The following is a 17053-nucleotide window of genomic DNA, read 5'->3' as shown; positions in this document are numbered from 1 at the left end:
GACTCAGCACTGACAAGGATCTGTGTGGGGGTTTGTGGGGGGTGCCTGGGTGGGCCAGTTGGTGGAGCATCTGACTCTTGATCTCAGCTCGGGTCTTGATCTCAGGGTTATGAGTTCAAGCCCCACGGATTTTGGGGGATGCAGGCAGAGCCGGGAGCAGGGATTGAAAGAGGGTGAGGGATGAGTGCACAGTAATACAAATGAGGGATGACGGTGAGTTGGTCAGATGATGGTGGCAGTAGACATTGATGTGGTTGATGCAGTTGGGTTTTGGATGCATTGTGAAGGTAAAAGCAATGGGATCTGGGGATGGATTGGATGTGTACAGCTTGAGAGAGAACTTGAAAATTCCAAGGGTGTTGGCTTAAGGAACTAGAAAGAAGGAGCTGGTATTAAATGGAAAAGTGAGGGGTGCCTGGGTGGCTCCGTCCGTGAAGCTTCTGCCTTCAGCTCAGGTCATGTTCCTGGGGTCCTGGGATCGAGCCCCACATCCAGCTTCCTGCTCAGCAAGGAGTTGCCTGGTCCCTCTCTCTCTACTCTGCCTCCCTGCTTGTGTTCTCTCACTCACTCTCTCTCTGTCTCAAATAAAGTCTTAAAGAAATACCAAAAAAAAAAAAAAAAAAATGGGGAAGGGAGGACCGGAAGGCATGGGTTTTGGGAAAAATATCAAGAATTTATTTTGGCATGCAAAGTTTGAGATTCTTCTATCTACTCCAGTGATGATACTGAGTAGGTATTTGGAAAGGTGAGGCCTGAGTCCAGGGGAGTGGGCAGCAGGTGTCACTCTGAAGTCATCATGGTGACTTGGTGTTGGTCTTTGGGCTGCCATATTGGATGAGACAACCTTGGGTGTGGGGTGGGCAGAGAAGAGAAGAGGGCCAGGGGTGGGGCCCAGAGGTGCTCCAAAGGGGGCGAGGGAAAAACCAGCTGCAGTGGAGAAGGTCGAGCCAAGAGGTGGGAGGGGAAACCAGGAGACCAGAACATTCTCACTGGGTGCTGAGAAGGTGGCTCACAGTCACTGGGACATGGGGGCTCTGGGGACTTAGCCATCACTACAGGGCACCAGGGACGCCCCCAACAATAGCCGGGGGTAAGGTTTGCAGCCTCATGGGGATTACAGAATTTTTTTCCTGCTGTCGGCATCCTTTCAAATACAGATGCAAACATATCCACGTGGCCCGAGTCCATGTTTGCATTTCTGCATAATCCCACCCAGGCCTCGCTGACTGTCCTGTCCACAGATAGTTTGGGGGTGAGGGTGGGGGGATAGACTGTCTGACTGTGTCATGTGGTGCTTGGGCGGGGGTGGGGAGAGAATCTTTTAAATGATTAGCTTTTAATCACATAAATAACATGTGAATTAAAACAATACATCTGCCATGGGGAGGAGTCAGTTCTTGGAAGCGATGTCCCAGCGCTGACCAGGGATTGCTGGTGGCCCTCCGGAGGGTCACAGTACACAAACGGATCAGTGATTTATCTGTGGTATTAAAATTTCACGGTGGTCAGGGAGTGATGAGGAGAGACGAGTCTTCAGAGGCTTCTTGGAGAGCGTTGTCCTGGTAAAAAAGAAAAAAAAAAGGTTGAGAAGCCAGAATTCGATTAACCCGTTGCCCGCCTCCCAAGCGCCTGGTGAAAGTAGATCCTAATGATTTGTGGGTTTAGTTCTTCATTGAAATACATAGCAAGAATGTATTTTTTAAAAAAGATTTATTTATCTTAAAGAGAGAGGGAGAGAGTGAGCAAGAGCCGGAGGAGGAGCAGAGGGAGAGAGAGAAGCAGACTCTCTGCTGAGTGAGGAGCCCAACACGGAGCTCGATCCCAGGACCCCGGATCTTGACCTGAGCTGAAATCAAGAGTCAGATGCTTAACTGACTTAGCCACCCAGATGCCCAAAGAATGTTTTATTTTATTTTAGTTTTTTAAGATTTTTATTTTTATACACGAGAAAGTGATTTTTTTTTAAAGAAAATGATGGCCTGTTCTGCTTAGTGAGTGAACCCAACGTGAGAATTGAACCCCCAACCCTGAGATCAAGAGTCAGTCTGCCGACTGAGCCAGCCAGTCGCCCCCCGAGAGAGTGCTATCATTTAATTTCTTCTCGCCACCCCTCTCACTAACCTATCTTGAAAATAATTTCTTGTTAGTGCGTGCAAGTCAGTGGTTATTCGTAAAAGCCCTATGACCTTCTGCGGTACGGATGCGGCATAGTTTATTTTGTATTTTGTATTGATGGGTGGAGGGTTTCTGAGGTTTTCTCTTTCTCCCCCCCCCATGTCCCCCTCCTTTGCTGCAGTTAAAGTTGCTGCTGTAGCAGGTGTGTGTGTGTGTGTGTGTGTGTGTGTGTGTGTGTGTGATTATTTCCCAGAGGGTCAGGGTGGGAGGGGGTCCTCTGGGTGATGGGGCCAACAGTCCTCTGAAAGGGCTGCAGTCTTAGAAATGGGAAGTGGGTAGGGGGACAGCTGGGTGCTCAGCTCACTTCAAGCTCTGTGACAGGCCCTGGGGCACCTTGTGTCCTTAATCTTTCTGACAGCCATAGAAGACAGGACTGTTTTTCATGCTGTGCTCTAACTATGCAGAAATCAGAGTTTTAAGAGTGCTAAGATGACTTGAGTAAGTGGAGGAGGGAGGATGCGGAGCCGGGGGGTGAGGGGATTCTGTCCACAGTGCCCAGGGTGGCAGGCGCGAATACCATGGGTGGTGGTGGGAGTCCTGGATTGACCGAACCCCAGGGCGGCTGCCGGATGATGCTCACGGTGGGCCAGCCTCTGGCTTTATCAATAGGCCGCTCTTCTTTCATTCAGTGAAGAGTTCCTTGGTTTTCAAATATTAGAGTGCATGAGGTTGTTGTATCATCTTAGGCTTTCACTCACTAAGCAGAATAGGCCATCATTTTCTTTAAAAAAAAAATCACTTTCTCGTGTATTAAGTAAAAAAGCAAGCTGCAGAGTGTGCACGGTAAAATTTCGAATTTGTGTAAAAACAGACGCGCATGTGCGTGCACATGTAAAGGAAGATCTACAGGAACACGCGCCGGAATGCTGATGGTAGTTCTTGCTGAGTGAAGGGATTGTGGGAATGTATTGTGGCTTTTGTGGTTTTTCTCCAGTTACCCCCTCCCACCCCCCATCCTTGGTTTCCTTCAGATGATATATATATGGATATTGTTATTGGAGAAATGAAAGACCCTGGAAAAGAGAAGTCAATAAATATTTCATTCAAAAGTAAAAGGAAGCGCTGGAATTATTCACAGTAGCCGAGGTATGGACACAACATAAGTGCCCATCAGTGGATAAAGAAGTTGTGCCTTGTGTGTATTAAACATATGGAAATGTATACTTTTTCTGTGTATGTAAATATATAAATGCATAATGTATAGCATATATGTTACAAATGTGTATATTTATGTCATACTTATATAAGCAATGGAATATTATTCAGCCAAGAGAAAAGGAAATCCCACCATTTGCAATACACGGATGATTTTTTTCTTTTTTAAGATTTTATTTATGGGGCACCTGGGTGGCTCAGTGGTTGAGCATCTGCCTTTGGCCTGGGTCATGATCCTGGGGTCCTGGGATCAAGTCCCGCATCGGGCTCCTGCAGGGAGCCTGCTTCTCCCTCTGCCTATGTCTCTACCTCTCTCTCTGTGTGTCTTTCATGAGTAAATGAATAAAATATTGAAAATAAAATAAAATATCCTTTTAGCTTTGTGCTAGTCTTTGTATTCCTTTCTAAAGCATTTTTTTTATACTTAGACATTATTTCTTTAAACATTGTCTTAGGTTTTCCTTTCTAAGACATTTTTACTGGGCAAATAACATAGGCTCTTCCCTTAGAACAAGCTGTGGATTCATCGAAAAACACAGATTGATTGGTGTGGCTCTGTTTTCCACCACTGTACACCTCCCCACGAAAGCATCGCGACACATGGTCGGCAATATAAAGAATGAGAATTAAAAAAAAAAGACCCCGCAGAGCAAACTGGGACTTTTGCAATTCCTTGAGTTCCCCCCGCCCTTCTTTCTCCTTAAAAAAATCAGAAGATAGGAGCTCTCCAGAGCACTTGTCAAGAGTAAGCGTGATGGGGACCCCAGGACTCTTGAAGGATTAATGAAGTAGCAGCCAGAAGCGGTTCACACCATTCATAAAATATGCAACTTTCTAGTAGAGACAGAGGGGGGGATTCATGTGATTTTCCCCCCCTCCTCTGAGACAAGTCCACCAGCCTTCCCAACACAAGGCTGTGTGATTCTAACCCTGCGCAGCTCCTGCTTGCTTAGGCCTGGCTGCCAGAGTGGGGATGGGCCTAAGCCAAGTCACTGCTCTCATTGGCACCTCCGGGGTGGGGGGGACCCACATGTGCCCAAGGGTGTTAGCACCCCCCCCCCGAGCGAGGGCCCCTGGAAGGATTCTGCTCGGATGCTGGGAGGGCGTGTCAGGAGGCCAGAGCCACCGTGGAGCACTTGGCTGCAGTGTGGGAATGTGAGGCAGTGGGAAGCTCGAGGTCAGAGTCTGCGGCCTCCCTTCCCTGTGACCCTTCCCGGTGACAGGGTGACCTTCTGTTGAAAGGCAGAAGGCAGGGGATGAGGAAGAAACCTGCTGTCGTCGGTGTCTTTTGTTTGTTGTCTCCTATTCTCCCTGTTTGGGTAAAAATCTCTCAATTTTTCTATGGAGGACTGAAGGTGTGGTGGATTCATAGACAGTGAACTGTTGGGTTGGGGCTGGTGCCACCCCTGAACTCCTACACACATGACCCAGGCTTGGCTGACTCTCCCCGCCCGGCCATTGTGACCCAGGAACAGACATGTGACTGCAGCTGTTCTCCCTCCCTGGGACCTTTTGCTGTACATTAGAGAAAGACATGCTCCTGACATTGTTAAACTAGTAGGATTATAAACCTGGAGCTGCCATGAGCGCTTTTGCTGATACTGGGGCAGCATCTGAGAATGAAGGTAGCATGAAAGAAAGCAGAACTGAGATAACAGAGGTGCCTGGGTGGCTCAGCAGTTGAGCATCTGCCTTTGGCTCAGGGCGGGATCCTGGAGTCCCAGGATTGAGTCCTACCTCGGGTTCCCCACAAGGAGCCTGCTTCTCCCTCTGCCTGTGTCTCTGCCTCTCTGTGTGTCTCTCATGACTAAATAAATAAACCTTTTTTTCAAAAGAGAGAATCTTAAGCAGACTCCACGGCCAGTGTGGAGCCTGACGTGGGGCTCGATCCCACGACCCTGAGCTTATGACCTGAGCCGAAATCAAGAGTCAGATGCTTACCGGACTGACCTCCCCAGGCGCCCCTCACCCTGTGATTTTAGTCTGCGTCTCTCTGGTGCCTAATGATGCTGAGCACCGTGTCATGCTCATGGGCCGTTTGGATTTCCCGTTTTGTAACCTGTTTCAGGATGACTTTGAAGATTTGGGGATTTGGGGGACGGGGGCGGGGGGCGGGATGAGGGAACGGGTCCAGTCGATTGGTGGGAGGGCCCAGCAGTGTATACCTGTGACAATATTATTCCAAGGTGCCTGCCTCTAATTGAGGGTGTTTTCACAACCTCCCCCCAGCAAGGAAGTGCTGATGTATTTAAAAACTCATCCCCAAACTGCATAGAGTGAGTGCACACTTTTTGAAGGCTGTCACTTGAAGCCTTATCTTTTCATCATTTCCAGTTATATAACTTTCTTTCCAACGTGTGTCAATCTGGCAGGAGGACTCAGAATCACGAGCCGATTTCTAAGGAGATTTGCCCAGCAGGCTGCCAGAGGAAGTGTGGTTCAGAGCTCTCCACGTTCACATCAGACTTGTCCTCTTCTTGCTGCTGGAGCAAGGGTGGATGTTCTCAGGGCCGGTGACAGAAACGGATCTTTTAAAAATGACTTCCCTGCTCAGCTGCCAGGTTGGAAGGGCTTGAACTTGGGGTCTCGAGGCCCCGTCCCTGGCCCTGCTGGAGGTCCAGCGCTGCAGGTTTGCCGACAGTGAGGATTTCCTCCTCCTGCTCCCCAAGGCCCAGTCTGTCCAGTCCTGTGACCAGGCACATGTGGCCTTGTCACGAAGAATCGGCTCCGGGGGAGGTTGGAGGGTGGAGGTGAATGGGGACGAGATCACCCACGGCTTCATGGAGCTTTCTGTTTCTTATCAGTTGTCATTCGGTGAAGGAGCTACTGGTTAGGGGGAGGCGGCCCTCAGGCCTGTCCCAGGCCTGCCAGAGAGCCTGTCTTGAGTGGCTGTTGTGTCTGATTTCTGTCGTTGGAGGGTGTATCTGTCCATGAGAGTCCACAGGGGGGACAGTTGTGGAGGTAGTGGGGGATTGATTGATCAATTGATTTTTATTTATTTTTTTTGAAGATTTCATTTATTTATTCATGAGAGACATACAGAGAGAGAAGCGGAGACACAGGAAGAGGGAGAAGCAGGCTCCCTGTGGGGAGCCCGATGTGGGACTCAATCCCAGGACCCCAGGATCACACCCTGAGCCAAAAGCAGATGCTCAACCACAGAGCCAGCCAGATGCCCCACAGCCATAGCTTTAAAATAATGCTCAGCACACTGGAACCAGGCAATCCTTGTTACCTATTAATATGATCGTTATTTAAAAAAATACCCATTGCTCGGGGGCCCCCATTGAACCAGCATGCCCTGGAGGTTGGGCGTAGACGTGAGCGAAAGCTCACTGGGTGTTTCTAGGGTGTCGTGAGAGTGGGGAACCACTGCTATATGGCTTCACCTTTAGGCTCTCTGACACTGGAAAGGACTTAGTTGAGCAGTTTTGGGGCGGGAGTGAGAGGCAGAGAAGACTGGTACCACCAGGGAAGAGAAAATGGGATGGAAGCCATGATCCAAATTGATCCTTGAGATAGCTGTGGGAAACCAGCCAAGGAGACTGGCTTGAGTTTGCTTCTAATTGGAGGCTGGCCATTTGTCACAGAGACAGCTATTTGAAACTTACCATTTACACATTAGTATGAATAAGTTTATTAGGACCTGTGCAGTCTCAATAGGGCTGAGTGGGACGGGAGCCTGAGAACATGGGTATCGGGATGAAGGGTGTTGGGGAAGGGAGGTGGAGGGGGAACAAGGCTTTATTTATATTTCAATGTTTTGTTTCTTTTTTAAAAAAGATTTTATTTATTCCTGAGAGACACAGAGAGAGGCAGAGACATAGGCAGAGGGAGAAGCAGGCTCCCTGTGGGGAGCCCGATGCAGGACTCGATCCCAGGACCCTGGGATCACGACTTGAGCCGAAGGCAGATGCTCAGCCATGGAGCCACCCAGATGCCCCTTGTTTCTCTTCTTGAGGAGTCCGTGGGGAGTAGAGGAGCCGCATGATAATGGAACTTACTTCATAGCATTGTTGGAAGAATTAAAAGAGTTAATACATGTACATAAATTAGAACAGTGGTCTGTGGGCTTTCTCTGTCTTGTTCACAAAACATTATGTAGTACTAATTTATTGTAAATATTTTTTGGGGGGCGCCTGGGTGGCTCAGCGGTTAAGCATCTGTCTTCAGCTCAGGGCATGACCCCCGGGTCCTGGGATCGAGTCCCCCCCCACACACACACCTCCCTAAGGGGAGCCTGCTTCTTCCTCTGCCTGTGTCTCTGCCTCTCTCTCTGTGTCTCTCATGAATGAATGAATGAATGAATGAATGAATGAATAAATAAATAAAATCTTTAAAAATGTTTATTTCATGTAGGCATGTAAGTTCTCTGCCCAACATGGGGCATGAACTCACGGCCTGGAGATCTAGAGTCCTGTGCTTATGGACTGAGCCAGCCACACCCTCTGGGTTTTCTTTCCTAATCCCCCACCCACCCACCCACCCCACCAACCCTGCTGACTTCTTGTGGGAACCTCCTGTATCCTGGCTCGGCTTGTCTGGTCCTCCTCTTTCTGATCCTGCAAGGCCTGCCTCCGAGAAGTCTGACCAGCCATCCTCCAGTGATGCAGGCATCTAAGATGCACCTGTCAGATACAACCCTCCCTTGGCAGTTGTTAAGTGTATGTGCTGAGACTGAGGTCCTTGAAGGCAGAGACCAATTCTCTCTTTTGGGATCCCCCCACAGTTTTTAACATGGTCCCTTGTGCCCCGGGCAGTGAAGTCTAAAGCATCAAGATATGGGGAATGTACCCTGGTCACATCTTGGCTGTGGGATCTCCAATGAGTCACTCCGTCTTGGGTGGGCCTTCCTCTGTCTCGTCTAAAATTAAGCTGGTAATATTGGGAGCTGAGAGGGTTAAGAGATAAGTGTATATGGAATCAATTCTTCACTTGGAAGTGATATTATAGAGACTGAGGGTACTGTTATTAATCCTCCCATGTTCCACCAGAATGCCTCAGCCAGGGCTGAGCACATAATAATGAGAGACCATCCCTGCCTTCCGGGAGGGAAATGGTTTTTCCCCTTCCAGGGCCAGGACTTTTCAGTTGCAAGTGGCAGAAATCCAATCCACAAATTTCAGCCAAAATAAAGAGGGGAGGGGAGGTTAATTTATGAGCTCCTATTAGTGGGTGGAGTTCAGGCATGACTGGCTCCAGGGACTCACATAATGTCAACGGGGCACCATCTCTCACCGCTAACTGGCTATCCTCTGCAAGTGGACTCTCCCCAGTTACAAGACAAGACAAGTAGTAACATCCTCTCAGCTTAGCGATCTCCCTTGGGGAGAGGGGTCTCCCCCCTCCAAATAAGAGGATATCTTAATAGGCAGATCAAGACAAAAGCTACAGCAGTTCACTCTAGAAAACCATCAGTTGCCCCCCAAGAAACCCCATGCCCGTTAATAGTCATCCCCATTCTCCCTCCCTTACTGCCAAGGAGCACGGAGCTACTACTGCCCATCCCTATGGATTTTACCTATTCTGGGCATTTTATAAAAATGGAGTCACTTGCGATGTGGCCTTTTGGTCTTTGCTTCTTTCACATAGCTTGGTGTTTCCAAGCCTCATCCACGTGAGAGCATCTGTGAGTAGTACTTCCTTCATTCCTTCTCATGGCTGAATAATATTTTTTTGTGTGGCTAGAACACATCGGAGGTACCACTCATCAGCTGATGGCCATTTGGGTTGTTTTCATTTTGGGCTGTTAGGAGTAACACCGCTACGGATGTTTGTGTAGGGGTTTTTGTGTGGACACGCTTTCGTTTCTCGGTGAGATTACAGGGTCCTGTGGAGACTCTGTGCTTCACGCTCTGATGAACTACCAAACTGTTCTAGCTCTTTAACCCATAATTCTTCTTTTTTTTCTTCCAAGATTTATTTATTAATTTGAGAGATCATGCAAGCAGGGGGCAGTGGGGCAGAGGGAGAGAATCTCAAGCAGACTCCCCGCTGAGCGTGGAGCCCAACACAGGGCGGGGGGAGCCTCGATTCCAAGTCCCTGAGATCATGACCTGAGCCGACATCAAGAGTCAAATCACTTAACCGGCTGAGCCACCTGGTGTCCCCAATCTGTAATTCTTAAATATCATTTATGGGAGCTGCAAGGCTATACCAATGTCTTCATTCTTTGGCTGCCGTATCCTCAAATGCTACCAGATGGGTTATGGTGCGCCCTTAGACATGACCCTCTTCTCTCAAAGCTCACATGCCATGCACAACCTTCTGGCACAGGACGTTGGCTTGTGGGTCTGTCCAGGGTACCCGATGGATGCACTGTCCTGGGGGGGACCCCTGCCCCCCTCCACCACAGTGATGCTTGACCCGCAATAAAGCATCATCTGAGAGAGAGGGGTGAAGAGTCCAGGGTAATTGAAACCAGCAAAGCCACCCCTGCCCCGACACCAAAGTGCAGTCAAGAAATTACAAGAGACAAACCCCGAATGATTCTTTTTTTTTTTTTTTTCTCCGAATGATTCTGACTCTCTTTCCCAAGCTCCGGCGTCAGAAATGCCCGTTTTGGCTTAATAAGGTTTCATGAGCTCTGGGGCGTATCAGGTGTTCTCACCTGTGATGAGTGACCGGTCCTCACGGCACCTCTGTGAGCTTGCGTGAGCCGTTGGTCCTTCTACCATCTTGCTTTTATGACTGAGGACACGGGAGCCTTGGCATTTGGGATTTGCTCTAGGTTAGGAAGTGACCGTTAGCTCCGGACAGATTGAGCATTCAGATCTCTTAGCTCTGTACTGTTCTGCTATGAGCTCTTGGCAGTATTCATACTTATTTAAAAATCTAGATAAAGCTACTCTGATTTTTTTTTTTTTTTTTTAAAGAATCACATTAGAGAGTTTGAGCTTGGCTTTGGGTCGCTTTGATAAAATCACAGTTGGATGTTTGGCACGAGGGAGAGGAACGGCCATGTGGACTCCCCTTCCCCCAACCCACCCCGATCCCATCCCCTGTGCACAAACACAATTATCCAATATATTTTCAGAAATCTGGTATGCTATATTTATGCAAATGAGGTTTCCTATCCTGCCTGGCTGGTCCTAGAGTCTCACTTTGAGCCCGAAGAGGATATATGAGGATGTTCCCGTTACTTTAAATAGCTCATAAATTCCAAACTGGTAGGTAGTCTCAGTGGTGGGATCGAAAACCATTTACAGAAACTTCTGGGATGTTTCCTTCAGCCTGTTTGAAAAACCAACTTATTTGGGGTGCTCAGAGAGTTTTTGCAAATTCAGGGAAGCCGCTGTGTATTTATACTTCACTGGGATTAAACACATGGACACATACATCTCTACTCCACAAAAACAATAAAATAAACCCAAACCTCGGTGTTGCGGCTTTGCCTGGAAGTATGAAAACCACTATTTATTCATGAGCCAAAATCCAGACGCATCCACTCAGTGGATCTTGTGCAAGTCTGATGAACAAAATACTTTAAAATGTTTCCAAGTGAGTTGGGTAGGTATGGATAAGTATTTTGCCATTAACACATTAAAAAAAAGAAGAAGAAGAAACTGGATGTCTTAAGATTGGATGAGGGCTTTTTGGCTTCCTCCATGCTCATGGAAAGTCTTCACTTAATAGGTGGATCTCAATTTAGCACGCCCAGAGGAGCATGGATTCTGGAAGAGCGTGTCCTAAAATAATGAAATTTTATTGTCTTGCTGCAGGAAAACGAGTGTTTTTTTAGCTGTTGCCCCTTGACGGTGATGTACGCAGCCTGTTCTAAACCGAGGTGGTCAGTTTCCACCCACAGTGCACTGAAGCTGAGCAGGCCTCGGGCACCCAGAGGGCCTGGGAATCTGCATTTCTGGCGAGTTCCCAGTGACGCTGCCGGTTTGTGATCCCCTCTGAGTAGCGAGGCTTTGGAGAATTCACTCCTTGTCTCTCTCTCTCTCTCTTTTAAAGATTTTATTTATTTATTCACGAGAGACAGAGAGAGAGGCAGAGACACAGGCAGAGGGAGAAGCAGGCTCCCTGTGGGGAGCCCAATGTGGGACTCTATCCCAGGACCCTGGGATCACACCCTGAGCCAAAGGCAGATGCTCAACCGCTGAGCCACTGAGGTGTCCCCATCCAGAAGATGTTCTTAATGAAGGGTCCAGACTCCACCAGCCCTGTCCTTCCATTTCGTATCCATGTTCTTTCCATTTAACACTTGTTTGGGTCGCAAATATCTTATAAACCAGCGTTTGTCAGGCTTGGTTCCCAGTGAGTGTCAGATGTGCTGTTTTGCTGGAACCGAGCAGGGGCAGGTTTGTAAGTGGACTTCCTGAGTTTGGAGGGGCCCCAGATGCCAGTGCTCTCTTGGCGCCCTCGTGGATGCTGTTCCTCAATCTGTCCTCTGTGGTTACTGCATCCCTGAGGTCCCTCCTCTGTAGGTTCCAGGCTTCTGTGATGAATGCCTTACTGGTTCAAAGGGCCTGGGGCTCACACTCTGGACCCTTCCTTGGACCAGCAGGGGCAAGTTCTCATCATTGAGATGGGATGGTTCTTGCTCCTACAGAGACAGAATCATGTGCCTCTCCCCTTTGCTAAGCCCCAGGGCTTTGCTTCTGGATTGACACCCCTTTGAAGGAGAGGAGATGGTCCTCATTTCTGGGGGGCTCAGAAGGCATAGCTGGAAACCCTTGGCCGTTTCAGGCGCTGCCTCTGGCTGTTCATCCTGACCCAGCCCCTCCATCTGCTCAGCAAAGGTGTGGTGGCGGCATCCCTGGAAGGAACAGAGGAACTATGGGTGCCCTGCTTCCCCAAGCCGGGCTCAGGCCACCAATTGGGCTGACATGCTGGTAGGAACGGGTCTGGGGGCCGTGGGCTCTGCTTAAACCTCAGTGGTGACAGCACCAGGCCCCGGGTGAGCCTTCAGCATTAGGTTCTTTGAAACGTCTGCTGTCTCCTCCCTTAACTAACATTTTTTTAAATTATTTTTTTAAAGATTTTATGTATTTATTTGAGAAAGAGGGGGAGAGAGAGAGAGCAAGAGAAGGAGGGAGAAAGAATGCATGCCCAAGCAGGGGGAGCTGCAGAGGCAGAGGGAGAAGCAGACTCCCCGATGAGCAGGGAGCCTGCTGCGGGACTCGATCCCAGAACCTCGGGATCATGACCTGACGGTTCACAAACTGAGCCCCCCCAGGAACCCCTTAACTAACGTTCTTCACGAAGGATGTTACCTACCACCTGAGCTGCCGCGGGCAGCTTTCACTCAGACTAACCTGAGCAGGACTTGCTCCCGAGGATTACGGGGGTGTTCTTCTTTGCACACCTCCCTCCCAGGACTTCTCAGATGTCCAGAGATCCTTTCTCCCCGCCAGGTGCCCATCTGAGCATTCCTTACCGGGTCCTGTCCTTGTCTCCCTGGCAGGCAACCCAGACACCAGCGTGTTTGCAGCCCTGAGTCGAGCGAGCCTCAGTGCCAGCGATGGGCTATGGGTTTCCTCTTTGGTCTTCCACACTCTGCCTGGGGTGGGGGAGAGGGGGGGACTGGCCTTTCTCGAACCATACTCACCCGGCCATACTCCTTTGCAGGAACTGCCTTTTGCCTTTCTAGAAAATGCTCATGACCTCTGGTTCCAGGCGGCTTCTGTTGTGTGCTTTTTCCCCTTCCTTACCCAGTTGGTTGTATCCTTTAAGGGGTTTGGTTTCCAGAGGGTTCTGTTCAGGATGCAGGCAAGGAGCTATCCATCTGGCCCCTTGTGTCTGTCACTCTTCTCACTTAAAGAAAGACTATTTTTTTTCTTAGAAATTTAACATCCAGGGGTGCCTGGGTGGCTCAGCGGTTGAGCCTTTGGCTCAGGGTGTGATCCTGGGGTCCTGGGATCAAGTCTCGCATTGGGCTCCCTGCAGGGAGCCTGTTTCTCCCTCTGCCTGTGTCTCTGCCTCTCTCTGTGTCTCTCATGAATAAACAAATACAATGTTAAAAAAAATTGAACATCCATGGTTAATCATTTACATATTCATTTCTAGGTCCCCCCCTTTTTTTCTTATCTGGTATTAGGGGTTCTGTAGAGACGAGCTGGATGCTTTAGAGGGATTTCACAACTTTGCACGGAATTCACTCTGGTCTCATAGACCCGGGGGCTCAGAAGTGCATCCTGAGGCCCGTCATGCTGTGATCAGTCATCCCCCACCCCCCAGGGCTGGTTTCCTGGGCCCGGCACTGCCCCTAAGAGGCCGAGGTCCATCTGTCTTCCTGGGCACTTGTTGTCAGGCTCCTGGGCAGCTGGGTCAGGACGTACCCCTGGCTCTGTTGTAGGGACGGTGAGAAGCGCAGGTGGGCACAGCAGCAGATGCCTCAGCTTCGAGGTGGATGCCAAAACAGGACCAGTCACCAGTGTCCCCCGTCCCCTGGGGTCATTGAATCCCCTGGGCCAGGTCAGGGTGGGTATGGGTTGGCTCCACCTGAGCCCCTGCTCTGTGGGCTCCTTTCCCCTCCTGACTCATCAGCTTGATCTGTGACCCTGTGTCCCTGGAGCCCGGCAGACACACTGTCCTTGTTTGCCACGGCCACCAGAACAAAGGAGCCCGGGGGCGGGGGCGGGTTTCATCAACATCTTAATTTCCTGTGTCCCTTCTGGAGGTTGGAAGTTCAAGGTCAGAGTGTCAACAGGGTTGATTTCTTCGGAGGCTTCTCTCCTTGGCCTGTGACAGTGGCCGCCTTCCCCCTGTGTCTTCCTCTCTGTACCTGGTTGAGGATCCTAGCCAGCCTCCTCTTCTCATGAGGACACTAGTCATATTGAATTAGAGGCCGCTCTAATGACTTTATTTTTATTTAATCACCTCTTTACTATTTATTTATTTGAGATAGGGCAAGAGAGTCAGGGAGCAGGTGGGTAGGTGGTGGAGGGGAGGGGCAGAGGGAGTGAGAGAGAATCTCAAGCAGACTCCGTGCAGAGCGTGGAGCCCAACACGGGGCTCGATCCCACAACCCTGAGATCACGACCTGAGTGGAAACCAAGAGTCAAATGTTCAACCCGGCTGAGCCACCCAGGTGCCCTGACTTCACCTTTTTAGAGCCTGCCTGCAAATACGGTCACATCCTGAGGTGCTCGGGGTTGGGACTTCATCTTTTATTTATTTATTAGAAAGAGAGAGGGAGGGAGAGAGAACAAGCAGAGGGAGCAGCAGAGGGAGAGGGAGAAGCAGGCTCCCAGGGGATGCTCCACCACGGAGCCACCCAGGTGCCCCTCTTTGGAGAGTTATTAACGGGCGTCAGGGGTCCCACTTTGCTCCTGGATGGACGCTAAGAAATCTCAGACTTCCACACTCCTTGACACTATCCAGGAGCATAATATCTCCACATAATTAAGTCTCACTTTTATGTCCTCAATAAATGGCTTCTCGTGTATTCCCTGCGTCACGTTCATTCCCAGGAAATTGATCTTCCTTCTCATGGTTGTGAATAAAATTTAATTATGTTTTAAAATTGGTTATTGATGATCTGTGGTTCCAGAAGGATGTTCATAAATAGTCATGTTCTGTCTTTGATGGGAATTCCCTGAGGGTTTCCTCATACCTCTGATACTGGTTGTTGGTCTTAGATAGCACGCGTATTTTCTGTTTAACATCTTAATATCCCTTTTATGTGTGTTTTTCTGTGTCCTTCTGGGGAGTGCAAGACGAAGCTGGTCCTAATACCAAGGAGAGGTGTTTTTGAAGCTACAAATAGATGTGGGATGGTAGCAAAGGATGCATTGCCAGCATCTCTCAAGACAATCATGGATGGTTTCATTTAAAAATAATACAATTATAGGGGCACCTGAGTTTCTCAGGGGTCTGCCTTTGGCTCATGTCATGATCCCAGGGTCCTGGGATCGAGTCCACATTGGGGTCCCCGCAGGGAGCCTGCTTCTCCCGCTGCCTGTGTCTCTGCCTCTCTCTGTGTCTCTCATGAATAAATAAATAAAATTTAGAAAAAAAGATAATACGATTACCAATATTACTTTTTCCAGCAAGACCGAATGTCCATATCCGAGGCAGCTGAGTAGAAAGAGCAGAGGATGGAGTGTCTGGAAACATGGACTCTAGCGCTAGTTTGAGTTTTAATTACGAATTTGACCTTGGGTGAGGGAGTATGTTTCATTTTCCCCCTTCACAACATCCCACATCCATGTCCCCTTATCTGTAAAATGGGTATAGTTATGTGTTCCTTTCCTACCAGTGAGTTGGAAGGATAACGATGAATCCGTAGTCCTTCAGCACGTTTATTTAAATGCTTTCCCATCTGTAGATGAACGATGAACAAAGTGTAAACTGAGCGGATATCATGATCCTGTGCACCACCATCAACCCACAGTTCATTTTTCATTCACTCCTTTGTCCAACAAATATTTGTTGGGCAACCGTGGCGTGCCAGGAATTGTTCCAGACACTGGGAATACAGCAGTAGACAAAGTAGCCTGATTCCCCCCTCCCAGTGGAGCTTATGTTCCAACAAGCAGATAAACACTGGCAAGATCAATAAAACAGGGAGGTGCAGGATGGTGCATGACGCAGCGTCCGGGGAGGTTTACTTTAAGTGGGTTGGTCGGAGAAGACCTCGCTGAGGTGATGTTTGAGCAGAAGAAGGAATGAGCCGGATGGAGGTCTGGGGGAAGACTGTGCTGTGCAGAGGGACAGCAAGTGCAAAGGCCCTGAGGTACGACAGCAATGCCCACACAGCTTGAGTTGGGCAGGCAGACAGGGAAAGGGAAAGAGTTTCAGGTCCAAGAGGTCGAGGAGGGTGAGGTCACATAGGACCTTGTGGCCTAGAACAAGGAGTCTGTCTCCCTTTTGGGGGTATGAAGAGAAGCCATGGGGGAGCACGCCTCGGTTTCCCATCCTAAATCGATTGCTCTGGCTGCCTGCAGAGAGTGGATAGGAAGCCAGGGATGGGTGGAGGCAGGTCAACCCGAAGGGATGGAGACCCAGCCCCGGACTGCAGCCCCAGATGCAGTGGGAAGCTTTGGGTTTGGGGTCCAGCTTGAGGACGGTGCTGGCGGGGTTCACAGAGGAGTTGCATGTCTCATCGAGAGACAGCTGCTTGGCTCTTCCTGTGAGCCGAGGATGTGTCCGGGGCAGTGTGTGGCCTCCGTTGTGCTGAGTCGAGAAAAACCGGGGACCCCCAGTGCGTCTCCAGGCCTCTGGCTGGGTTTGGGTGTTGGCTGGAGACAGTCTGCCCTGGGGCCTGGCTGTGACAGCTGCCCGCAGGCTCCTCCCCGTTCCCCGAGGGTCACCGAGCCCCGCACCGCCCTCTTTGGAGTTGGCCTTGGTCACGGAATACTTGGCCACGGGTGACATCATGATTCATTAATAAAAGCCAGACAACATTTGGGAGGCATTTGCTGGGATCCAGGGCATCCCGTCCTCACGCAGACGGCCCTGTGTGTCCCTATGAGGCTGGACCCACCCACGCGCTCCAAGGGGGGCCACGTTGTGAATTTATACCCTTTGTGCTCTCAACTCAGCCCGAGTCTGCACTGGGAAAAGTCTCTTCCCTCCCTCTGTGGGGCTTCAGGGCTTCGGGCCTTCCCCACTGTTTTCTGTGCCTCGTGTCCCCTTTGATCTAATGCTGGAAATTTATTTCCATCGCAAGCTTAGGCATCCAGCTCTGGCGGTGCAAACCCTCCACCGGGGACTGGCGGTGGAGGGGGTTGGGGGAGAAGGAGAGACCCCCCATCACCGTGCTTCCCCCTAC

General features: G+C 49.8%; 1 protein-coding gene and 1 long non-coding RNA gene across 2 annotated transcripts in view; both read left to right on the top strand.

Moving 5' to 3' along the window:
- GAS7 (growth arrest specific 7) overlaps positions 1-17053 on the top strand; it is a 209896-nt gene that overhangs the window by 23449 nt on the left and 169394 nt on the right. The gene's annotated exons all lie outside the window — the stretch shown is intronic.
- Positions 4852-7167, top strand: LOC111095886. The gene is made up of 3 exons (XR_005359491.1): positions 4852-4955; positions 5703-6080; positions 7114-7167. It is a non-coding gene; the product is annotated as an uncharacterized LOC111095886 (long non-coding RNA).

The sequence above is a fragment of the Canis lupus genome, chromosome 5, assembly GCF_011100685.1.
Source record: "Canis lupus familiaris isolate Mischka breed German Shepherd chromosome 5, alternate assembly UU_Cfam_GSD_1.0, whole genome shotgun sequence".
Lineage (NCBI taxonomy): Eukaryota > Metazoa > Chordata > Mammalia > Carnivora > Canidae > Canis > Canis lupus.
This window is presented reverse-complemented; position numbering and strand designations above follow the sequence as displayed.